The 12,396-nt window shown below is 43.9% G+C and overlaps 1 long non-coding RNA gene across 1 annotated transcript; it reads left to right on the forward strand.

Annotated features, from left to right (window-relative positions):
* Positions 1–6,518: 6,518 nt before the first annotated feature.
* Positions 6,519–11,143, forward strand: LOC116565829. Its single transcript, XR_004275606.1, has 2 exons — positions 6,519–6,961; positions 7,330–11,143. It is a non-coding gene; the product is annotated as an uncharacterized LOC116565829 (long non-coding RNA).
* The last annotated feature ends 1,253 nt before the right edge of the window (positions 11,144–12,396 follow it).

The raw sequence follows: 12,396 nt of genomic DNA on the forward strand, positions 1-12,396 counted from the left end.
ATGTATCTTCACAAAAAATACCTGTACACCAATGTTTATAGCAGGTTTATTCTTAATAGCCCAAACCTGGAAACAATTCAGATGGTTAAGCAAACTGTGGCATATCCGTACTGTGGAATACTGCTTAGCAATCAAAAGGAATGAACTACTGATACATGCAATGACCTGGATGAATTTCCAGAAAATTATGCTGAGTGAACAAAGCTAATCCCTAAAGGTTGCCTATGGTGTGATTATATTTATATAACAATCTTGAAATGACAAAATTGTAGAACTGGATAACGGATGGGTGCTTACCAGAGGATAAAGAGGAGGTTGCAGTGGGTGGGGAAGTGGGTGTGGTTATAAAAGGCCCACAGGAGGAAGGGATCTTTGTGGCGATGGAAATGTTCTGTATCTTGACTGTATCAATGTCAGTGTCCTGTTTGTGATATTGCATTATAATTTTGGAAGATGTCACCATTGGGGGAAACATCATTGAGGGAAACTCTCTGTATAGTTGCTTACAATTGCATGTGAATCTACAACTATCCCAATATAAAACAATTAATTTTAAAAGCACTCCTCTGCCAGGTGCAGTGGCTCACATCTGTAATCCCAGCACTTTGGGAGGCCGAGGCAGGTGGATCACCTGATGTCAGGAGTTTGAGACCAGCCTGGCCAACATGGTGAAACCCTGTCTCTACTAAAAATACAAAAATTAGTCAGTTGTGTGGCAGGTAACTGTAATTCTAGCTACTCAGGAGGCTGAGGCAGGAGAATCACTTGAAACCAGAAGAAGGAGGTTGCAGTGAGCTGTGATTGTGCCATTACACTCCAGCCTGGGAGACAAGAGGGAAACTCCGTCTCAAAACAAAACAAAACAAAACCACTTCCCATACCTAGGTTGCAGCTCATACCAATTAAATTACAATGTCAGGTGAAGGAGCCAGATATCGGTATTTTTAAAAGATTTCCAGGTGATCCAATGGGCAGCAAATTTGGGAACCACTGAATTAGGCATCTTAGAAGCCTCTGAGATGTTTAAGAGAAAGAAACAAAAGTTTTCCTATAGTTCTCTTTATAGAGACGTCTTTGTAAAAAGGAACAGTTCAGACGCATCCTATTACATTTTGGCCACAGCCTCAGTCAGTATGAGGGAGAGGGCTTGGACATTTCTTATTCATCTGGCTTCACTAATTGAAAACTTAAGCCTAAAGGCCATCATTACTAACTACCTTGCTACTGGAATAATTTACCAAAAATATTTTATTTATTTATTTACTTATTTATTTATTGAGGTGGAGTCTAGCTCTGTTGCCCAGGCTGGAGTGCATTGGTACAATCTCCACTCACTGCAACCTCCATCTCCCAGGCTCAAGCGATTCCCCTGCCTCAGCCACTCCAGTAGCTGGAATTACAGGCATGTGCCACCACACCCACTTAATTTTTTAAAACAATTTTTAGTAGAGATGGGGTTTCACTATGTTGGCCTGGCTGGTCTGAAACTCCTGACCTCAAATGATCCTCCCACCTTGGCCTCCCAAAGTGCTGGGATGACAGGCATGAGCCACCGTGCCTGGCCCCAAAAATGTTTTAAAAAGCCATTTGATGAATAATGCAATTTCTTCCCCTCCATCTTCATCCCAATACAGTAGATATACAGTTTCACTTTCTGGGGTGTTAGCCAATGGCTGTCCAAAAATATTAAGTGGAAAAATTCCAGAAATAATTAATGTTTTAAATTGTGCATCATTCTGAGTAGCATGATAAAATCTCATACCATCCCGCTCCAGCCCACTTGAGATGAAAATCATCCCTTCGTTCAGCATATTCATGCTGTCTACACCACCCTTTGTTTAGTCACTTAGTAGCCCCCTTGGTTATCAGATAAAAAAATCCTAGTAGACTGTAATACAGTTCAGTACTATTCAGTTTCGGGCATCCACGGGGGAGCTTGGAATGTACTCCCCATGGATAAGAGGGCTGCTGTAGTCTTTATTCGATCTAGCCCGAGAGGTGAGCTAGAAAGCCGCTCCTAGGTTTCCCGCAGTCTGTGTAAGGTATTACAGGTGTGTTGTTCTGTTTTAAAAGAAACACTTTATCCACAGCTGGGTGGCACTTCAGATCCCTTTAATATTCACTCCCCTTCTTTCCAAGAAAATTTTTTTCTTTTCCTTTCTTTTTTCTTTTTTTTTTTTTAAACGCAGGGTCTCTCACTGTCACCCAGGCTGGAGTGCAGTGGAGTGCAATCCTGGCTCGCTGCAGTCTCATCCTCCAGGGCTAAGGTGATCCTCCCACCTCAGCCTCCCAAGGACCTGGGACTACAGGCGCATGCCACCACACCCAGCAAATGTTTGGCATTTTTTATAGAGACAGGGTTTCACCATGCTGCCCAAGCTGGTCTCAAACTCTTGGGCTCAAACCATCTGCACGCCTCAGCCTTCCAAAGTGCTGGGATTACAGGCATGAACCATCGTGCCTAGCCCTTTCTAAGAAATTTCTTAGAGATCCCACTTAAACTTGTTAAAACAAGCAGCTCTTTTAGAACAAAAAAGAAAGAGAAAGGGACTGAATCGTTCCTCTCATTAAACTTGTACCCAATTTGACCTTAACAGTGAGCACCTCCCATTGCATTGTTGAGAGGATTTTAGAAGGTTCCTGGATTGCATATTTTCAAGTATTATCAGGCTCTATTTTTCAGTCTAAGCCTTCTCTTGGGACTTTTTCTTTTAAATTAAAAACATTGTTTAAAATGTGATATCAGAGTACCATTAATGTAATGAGAAGAGGTAACCTATCAGACAAGATAATCTGTTTTCCCTGAAGGATGCCATTTTCATTGCATTAAGGGTTGTTTGCTCACAGAGACCTGAAGGAGACACATAGATTAACCCTGCACATCAAGTCTTCTTTCTCACCAAGCCAATTTTCTGTTTGATTTTTACACTTCAAGAATCACAAGTACAGTAGCAGCTCCATGGGGACAAACAGAATAGGAAAGATTGAGCTATCTTTAATATTTTGTCTTTGGTTTTTATTTCCAAAAAAAAATTATTTTAGAAAAGATGAAGTTGTCTTTTCCATATATGCCTGTAAATGCATGTAAATCCATTTGCCATAGAGAACAACACAATTCTTTTACCATTAAAGCCAAATAGAAGAGTCAGTAGTCATGTTGTTCAAGATAGAGGCTCTTCTGGCCTTCAATGTACACAGACATGTAGCATTAAATTCAGTTAAGGGCAAGCTGCACACAAAGATTACCTCTCACCCCATCATGTAAAGTTTTCATTCAGCAACATCTGGAGACTGCACAGCTCATTTGATTTAAATAGAAGACTCAGAGGCAGAAACCATATTCAGCCCTTTGTGAACATAGTATGTTGGTGAACCAATTCACTCTGCTTCTAATTCACAAATCTTCAGCCCTAAGTGGCCTCATTTGGTCCTTATGAGGCACAGAGCCCTTTCCCCACCGAGGGCCTTTGCTCGGACCATTCCTGCTGGCCCGCATTGTGGCTCCCCTGGCTCCTTGCCTGCTGGCTCCCTCTCAGACTTCAGGTTTCAATTAAAATAACAGCTCTTCCCACTCCCCTTACTCCAGAGTTAGTCTCCGACTTGGCGCTCTGTTGATTTCCGAGTCCTATTCCAGGGCTTGACATCTCATAGATATTTGTTGAATTAATCAATGTTAACTTCAAAAAAAATAATAAATGCCTCCTCCAGTTAAAAAAGTAGACATTACACCATTTCTTAACAGAATATTAGTTACAAATAAAAACTGATCATCTCAGGCCGGGCGCGGTGGCTCAAGCCTGTAATCCCAGCACTTTGGGAGGCCGAGGCGGGTGGATCACGAGGTCAAGAGATCGAGACCATCCTGGTCAACATGGTGAAACCCCGTCTCTACTAAAAATACAAAAAAATTAGCTGGGCATGGTGGTGCGTGCCTGTAATCCCAGCTACTCAGGAGGCTGAGGCAGGAGAATTGCCTGAACCCAGGAGGCGGAGGTTGCGGTGAGCCGAGATCGTGCCATTGCACTCCAGCCTGGGTAACAAGAGCGAAACTCCGTCCCAAAATAATTAGTAAATGATACAAATGCCTGATCATCTCAGCTGGGTGTGGCAGTTACAGCTACTTGGGAGGCTAAGCTGAGAGGGTTACCTGAGCCCAGGAATTTGAGGCTACAGTGAGTTGTAATCTTGCCACTGCATTCCAGCCTGGGCAACAGAGTGAGACCCTGTCTTTTAAAATAAAACAAAAAAGATTATATTTTAGTTAAACATACACCTGCAGGTGTATCAAATACTAAGTATCAAATACTAAGTCTGTAATAATTAGCTTAAGCCATTGAGAAACAGAAGCTGTCTTCTAATGGTGACATGCAGAATGTTCAGGCAGAATTTTAAGTGGGTGCCACATTGAATACCTGTGGCCCAACCTGACCGCGCTCGTTCACAACTCTTCCTCTTTTGAATGCTTCTATGCATTTATTATCTATCCCATTAACCCATCCAATAAGCACCTCTACTGCTTTGTGACATGTATGAACCTCTTTCACTAAATTTTAAGATTTGTAGAGCAGGAACAACTCTTTTAATAATAATGGCAAATACTATTTTGACATTATTATTGTATCTGCTATTACATATAGCACATATCTCCTATGTGCTAGTTATGCGTTTTCCCGTATTAATAATGTGGATATTCTTAATGTGATGGAGCTATGACTTAAACCTGGACAGAATGACAGCAGAGTCTGCACACATACACTTTTCTTAAACCTGGATCTAGGCAGGGCACTGTGGCTTACATCTGTAATCCCGGCTCTTTGAGAGGCCAAGGTGGGCAGATCACTTGAGGTCAGGAGTTCGAGACCAGCCCGGCCAACCTGGTGAAACCCCTTCTCTACTAAAAATACAAAAATTAGCCAGGCATGGTGGTGCACACCTGTAATCCCAGCTACCCGGGGGGCTGGGACACAAGAATCACTTGAACCTGGGAGGCAAAGGTTGCAGTGAGCTGAGATCACACCACTGCACTCCAGCCTGGGCGGCAGAGTGAGGCTCCATCTCAAAACAAAAACAAACAAACAAAAACCTGGATCTGACACTTCTTAGCTGTTTGCATGACCTTTGGTGAGTTGCCTCAGCTTCCTCCTCTGTAAGATAGGGAGAATAGAGTGTCTACCTCAAGCGTTGTTGTGAATATTAAGAGAGTTGATACTTGTAAAATGCTTAGAACAGTTTCTGGCACACAATAGGCACTCATTAAATATTAGTTGTTGGTTGTTGCCATTGTAACCATTATTGCTTATAGGAAAGTCCCCTGTCTGGGAAAGCCTCAGTTCTGGTTTTAAATTGGGAAGTCCCATGTCTTTGGTAAAAGTTCAAAATGGGTCCAGATGGCAGGCTAAGGTCAGAGAGTCAGCCTGGTGCCCTAGTGGTCACTCTCCACTGTGCTGCATCTTTTTCTGAGCCCACCTCTGAAAAACGTCCCCTTATGTTTTGTAATTGCCACCCTCCCAATATTTCAGGACATTGTACTCCTTAGCCAACAGGGGGTACAGAAATCATATACCTTTTTCGCACATTCTTCTATGTACTAAGCTTGTCCAACCCACCTTATTTCGTTGTTCTGTTTTGTTTTGTTTTAGGCTTTTAGCAGCCTGAGTTACAGCTTTTAGTATCTGTCTCTAATGACAAACTAAAAAGAGGGACGAGGAAGGGGCTTTACTGGCCCAGCCAGAAACAGAAACTAAGAACTCATGACTGTATTCTGTCTCTTGAACATCCCTGATTGTAGACCATCACTCTGGTTTCCCCGTTTCCTGTTAACTTTTATAACTATCTGTGAACTCTAAGAGAACACTATTTGGTGACTGTAACCAACTTGCTAAAACGCCTGTGCTAGCTGAATGAAACCCTAGTATCTGGTGCCCCCTGCTGCCCTTTCATAGGAAAGGCAAGAATGATGAAAGTTTGATAGTAAAATTTTAATTGTCGAGATTTCAGTAGGAATCTGTATAAATATCCTAAATTATACTCACGTTTTATCTTTTCTTTGAACTTACTCCTTTGCTTAGTTTTTTGTCTTGCCTTCGTGGACATTCATTTTTGCTTAATTATATATTTTTCTCATTTATATTTGCTTTCCTTGAATTTCTTTTTGGCTGTTTTGCTTTTGGGATGTGAACTTGTTTTGTCTTGGCTATTTTTCACTTTGGCCACGGGCGCGCGGGGGCGAGAGGCTTCGGGCTCCGCGAGAGGAGGGCGCATGGGAGCCTCTTGGCCTCGGGCCTGCACCTGCGGTCCTCGCGCGGGATCACTGGGACCCTCCGCAGGGCCCTGGCTCCGAGACACCGCTAGAGGACCAGCCCGCCGGGATTTAGACCGCGGCCAATGGGACAGCGGTGCATGGCTGAGTGTCAGGCAAAATCAGCCAATGAGCATGTAATTTGGGCAAGGTGGGTCCACCCCCCAACTCGGACCCTATAAAATCCGCCCACTGCTCCCGCGGAGCCGGGACTGTCTCACGCTGGGACTCTTGTGGGCCTGCTGGGTGTGTCAGAAGCAAGGGAGAGGAAGAAGCTCTTGCGGACAACAGGCGCCACCGAGAACGCACACGAGGCCGCCCCCGACGGCGGGTCGCCAGGCTGGGGCCAGAACGGCGCCAGGGCGGACAGAGGAACGGCGGCAAGAACTAGGAGGACGCGGGGGAGGTGCTGTGGAGGTGGCGGGACCTGTGGGATCGACGTCGTCCGGGAGCCGCCCGGGGGGAGCGGAGACTCCGGAGGAGGGTGTGCGCTCCGACCCGGGCGAGGCTTCCCCTCGCTTCCTCATCTCCCCTAACCTCCACCTGGGCTCGGAGTCATGCTCTGACCGCGGGCTCTGCCCAAGAAAACCGAGTTCCTTGAGAGCGACTCCTGGGCGCCGGGGAAGATCGGGATAGAAGAGACGGCAGCCCTTTAATAAGAAAGTATGTAGACCAACAGTTGTGACCACTGCGTGGGGCGTGCGCCCCGTGAGGTCGCCTTTCCTTTTCCTCTCCCAGCCTGGGGATCTGTGGTGGGGGTAAGTTCTGTTAGGGCCAAAGTGGATCTCAGTAGCGGGGTAGAGATTTGTGAACAGCTGTCGAAGGTAGAATCTTTGCAGACTCAGGGTGGGTGGGTGTACACTTTGCCGTGGGTGGTGGCTTTATATGTAATCCTTCCAGCGAAAGCTTTGGGAAATCCAGTCCTCCTAAACTCTTGGCCTTCTTGTAAGACTTTATAAGCCCATGGCTTCTTCGTAAGACTTCTCGTGGCCATGTGTCTCACTCTACCATTCCTCTCACTAATGAACCAGAGCTGGGATACCAGCAAAAAGGACCCTAAAGACTATTTTACCACATTTGAAGCGGTCGTTGGCCATCCCCCCAAAATGAATCCCAACACTGGAAGACCAAGAGGTGCAGCTCCTACAGAGAAGGTGAGCTGTGTATTCCATCAAAGTTCTGTGCCTGCGGGATTGGATTTCTAAGAGAAGGCATTCCTGATCATGTCTGAGCTGCATGTGGCCAAGTGCGCTGGGGGAAGCAGAGTTCAAGAACGTGTTCATGATTAGTGGGGAGTGAAAAGTATTAAATCTATGGGCTGGAGTGGTCCAGGAAGAGGAGAGTGGAGGCTTAGTACCTGTTTCTGTGCCTGTTTGGGCCCCTGCACTAAATGCTTCGCATATAAGAATTAGAAAAACCCACCCAAAGATGCTGGAAATAGGCATTTCGGTGCCATTTCACAGAGGAAAAAACTACGATGCAGAGAGGATTAAGTAAGTAAAAGAGACCACATAGTAGAGGGCGGAACATCAAGGATTCCAACCCCAGCAGCCCAGCTTTACGTCTGGAGGAAGCAAGTCTTAGATTGGGCCTGTCAGGCCAGGAAGAAAACTCAAAGCATGGATAAGGGCTCCGAGGGAGTGAGGACTGATTTCTATGTGTTTAGGTAAACCAGGTGGATTTCTGTTTTGGAGGAAATTGGGAAGTCTGGCTTCGGTAGAGGGTAGTGTGTTTGGAGGGGTGAAATATTTTGGGTACCTGTATTTTGTATATTCCACCTGTAATGGAATCTTGTGGCTCAGAAATAAGGAACCAGCCTCAAGTGATGTTACTAAGAAGTGCCAATGAGAATTAGAACCAGAGTCTACCTAACCCCTTCTCAGAAGAAATTGTCCACGTTTTAGCACTGAAAGTCTTGCATTGTGGGAAACCGCACCATCCCATTTTAATGCTAAAAGTTTCTTATTCTGGGAAATCCCTTAGTTGTGGTTATAGCTCTGACAGTCCTGCTTCCTAGGAAACTCCTCATTTCTGGTTTTAGCCCTGAAAGTCCCCAAACCCCTTAGTCCCTGGCAAATCTGGATGATTGATCCACCTACCCTTCTGTTGGAACAGATCCTAGATCAGGAGCACAGGTGGGTGGCCATAGCATGGACCCCCAAAAAGCCACTGTCATGAAGAAATATGCTGTGAAGAAAATCTTTACAGGGCATCTGAACCCCCAAAGCCACTGAGGAGAAGGTAAGGAAACACTTTGGTGAGTTTGGGAGGTGAGTTTCTCCCCAGGATGTGGTTTATGCTCCCAACCGGCCACCCGTAGATGCTTTTTTCTTTCTTCCTTGGCTGGTGGAGTTGTCAGTGGAGCTGCTTTCTCCTCCTTTCTTGCCTTTGGATGGCTTTCTTTTCTGAGTTTCCTTTAGGACCTGAGCCAGGGGAAGGCATTGGCCCTGAACTTTGCCTGTGTTTCCAGATGGAAGCCATTGAGCTTTCAGTAAATCTGAAGTCTAACTAAAGACAACGTCTTGTTTTCATCACCCCTTAAAGAAGAGGAACCCGTGAGAAATATTCTGGAGAAGTTTAACACCATTAGTGGAAGCGGGGTGAGGAGTCTCTAGCTCCATATGCCTCCTCTCCTACCTCTGGAGAGGTAGCCCTTGGGTTCATGGCGACCCAATAGGGTAAGCAGCAATCCCAATTTTAGCTCTGAGAGCATTGTGTCCTGGGAAACCCATCCCTGGAATGTGAATAATCCTGGTTTTGGCAACAAGTGTGGAAGGCTGCAGGAAATGTACAAAATCCATAAGTTTTAGAGGGGCTGAAAGCAACATTGTCTTTAGTATCAAAGGGTTATGGCACAGATTGTCCATCATCTTTACTGTTGTCACCCATTTGGCCACTGATACTGGCACACATAATTTGTAGTTCAGAATGGTCATCCATCTATGTTGCATCATTCAAAGTGATGTGGCTTAAGTGTATATAATGAATATTAACAGTTCATCTTTGACTTTGCCTGCAGATTAATTGATGTGCTTTGTAACAAGATAGTGCCAGTTTAATTTTTTAACATTGTGAATATTGTGACCATGTTTTCTAAGAGGTCAGATAATGAGAATGATTATAATACCAATGCAACCATGACCCCATCACTGAAGAACACTAAATGACTATGTCCTTTTAATGATGGATGGAAGGACACAAATTATTAGGAAGGTAAATAACCAAAACGGAGCATACTGCATAATACACAGAAAAAAACTTGAGATTGGACATGATGGAGAAGGGATGTGAAAGCACATCTGGAGGCCAAATCTCACCAGTAAGATGGGACAAGTGAATGCTTCTAAACCAATCAAAAATACTTTGGTTTCTCCAAAAGATACCAATGCTCAGTCAAAAATAGCTGCTGAATTAGCTTGGGCATACCAGGCGGACAAGCATGCCTTGTTGCAGCATTCCCTTGACTGCTCTATGAAACTGAGTAAGCTTTCATTTCCTGATTCAGGGATTGCAGCTAAAATAGCCTCTGGGCAAACTAGGAGAAATTTTGATAACAGATGTGTTGGCCTCTTACAGTGTAAGGCCAGCCTGTCATACCTCACCAACAATTCTGCTTTCTATAGTATATCAGTTTTAAGTAATAAGCCGAATTATGGCAGCAAAAATATGTTCCCTCTGTTAGGTACTTGACTTGAAAACAGGAGTTTCAAGTCATCTCTTCATTTCTATGAGGATTTTAATGAAACTGCTGAAATCACAAACTACTGTTGATATTTTATCTAAATACAAACTAGAATTAGTCTGTCTATCTTCATGATAGATTTACATATGTAAATGTTGGCAAATTCCATTCAGTCTACAAACTTCTTACAAAGAAAATGAAAAGATCTTATCCATTCAATGCCTCATACATCTTACATACAACACTGCTACAAAGGGATGCGAGTTGCTTAAATGCAATGTTGAGACTTTTATAATAAAACAATGAAAAGCTTTTGGTTACTTTTCAGTTTTCTCAAGAAGTGCAGAAGCACTTAAGGAGATTTTTGACTTCACAGAAATGGAAGGTGATAACATTTTTAGACGTGTGCCTACAAGATGCTGCCATTGCAGTGAGCCACAGAAAAGATGCTAAAATGTTAGGCTGCCATAAGATCATATCTTCAAAGGATAAGAATAATGTCATTTGACATTGTTTGGGATCTGAAAGGAGAAAAATCAAGAATCTGAAGTGGACCTGAAAATCAGTAAGTCCCTTGTGACTTTGATTTTTATGAATCTGTCTTTCAAAAGCCAGGGTGCTCCTGGAAGAACTGAGACAAACTGAGTTTCTGAACATTTGAAAATGAGGAGCAGGCTCCGGATCCATAGGGTGTAACCATCCTTGAGGCCCTGCCTGAGCAGCCAGCCAGTCTGTCAGTCAGTGAGGCTCTTCTGTTTGCTTCCCCTTCTCTGATTCCACCTATGTACAACTTAGGAAAACTTGCATTACTATAGACTGGGAGTTCTTAAATGGGGATATGTGAATCTAAAGGGGCCTGAGGATAGCAATCAGGAAATCTGAAAACCTCTATGGGAAAAAGAAGTTTTTATTTCTTTCCATTAGGAAAATAGGCAACAAACCACAGCAGTATTAGTACCTGTGTCTCTCTCATCACTAGGAATCACAAATATCCATGTTACGGATACCTTAAAATAGGTGCAACACTACTTTGAAATTATAGTAATAATTAGATCCACCTCTTAGGTCTTATAATCTTTAATATGTTAATAAAGAAGCACATACAGATTTAAATGTTCAACAATTTGATAACTGCATTTCAATAAAATTGACTTCCTTTGCAATCCTATGTATTTTGTGCATTTTTCCAGGCTGCCAAAGGGGTTAGTGTCACATTGAAAGCTAGGAGTCTCTGCTGTGGATCATGCATAGAAAGCTCTGTGAAATGGTTATGGGGAATTGGCTTGCCTGCATCCTTACCTTGGGCTGCAGCCTTTCCATTAGCTGGAGAAGGCAGCAGCTAGTGCCTTTGAGTTGAGAGGGCAGCGGTCCCTTTGCCTAAGAATCATCCTGTTCCCACATATTCAAGGGAATGGAACTCCCATAATATACGCTCCTAGAGCGATTTTTCTTTAGGGTTAGGAGATACACCTTGAGTAGGAACATCATGAGGCTGTTTCCAGCTTCGAATGTGTTAGTGGCAGGGTGGAAGGGATCTCAGAGCATCTAGTCTTGGCCATATCTTAAATCCGGGCACTGAGGTCCAGGGGGAATTATTTACCCAGGTCACAGCAGGCAAAGATACTGAAGCATTCCAAGAAGGTTTTAGTTTTATTCCAAATAGGCAGTGTTTTGAGAGTTTGAGGAGAGAAGGGGAGGAGGCTGGGGTAAGGATGGGCATAGAAGGGGATGGGAAGGAGTGCTGGGAGAACTCAGAACCAAACTTCAGGCTATCACTTTGTTCATGCCACATTCCAGTGCCTTGCCATCAACTCTTCTGTGAATCTTCAGGAATGTTATTAATTCCCCAGGACCCACGCACACTTCTCATAAGTTAGATGTAGTTACATTACTTCTTTGAAGCACTTTTATGCACAGGAATAGATGTAGCAAACAAACTTCACAAGATGTAATCTTTGAGTTTCCTTCTTTTTTTTTTCCTGAGGAATTCTGCTCTAATTCTTAGAGACAGAATCTTTAGAGCTGTTACACTCCTATGTATGATATGACAGTGTTCTTCATATCTCTGAAGAGCTGTAACATAAGGAAGAGGGTTGGAGTTATGCATTCAATCAAGAAGGCAAAAAGAATGAGATAAGTTGTTACAGGGAGGCATAATTTAAAGTCAATTTAAACTGTAATCCCAGCACTTTGGGAGGCTGAGACGGGCAGATTGCTTCAAGCTCAGGAGTTCAAGACCAGCCTGGGCAACATTGCGAAACCCCATCTCGACAAAAATAAAAATAAATTAGCCAGGTGAGGTGGCACACATCTGTAATCCCAGCTACTTGAGAGGTTGAGGCAGCAGAATCGCTTGAACCTGGGAAGCAGAGGTTGCAGTGAGCTGAGATGGCACCACTGCACTCCAGCCTGGACG

This window comes from Sapajus apella, unplaced genomic scaffold (genome assembly GCF_009761245.1).
Source record: "Sapajus apella isolate SASKATOON/1434 unplaced genomic scaffold, GSC_monkey_1.0 scaffold41, whole genome shotgun sequence".
Classification (NCBI taxonomy): Eukaryota; Metazoa; Chordata; class Mammalia; order Primates; family Cebidae; genus Sapajus; species Sapajus apella.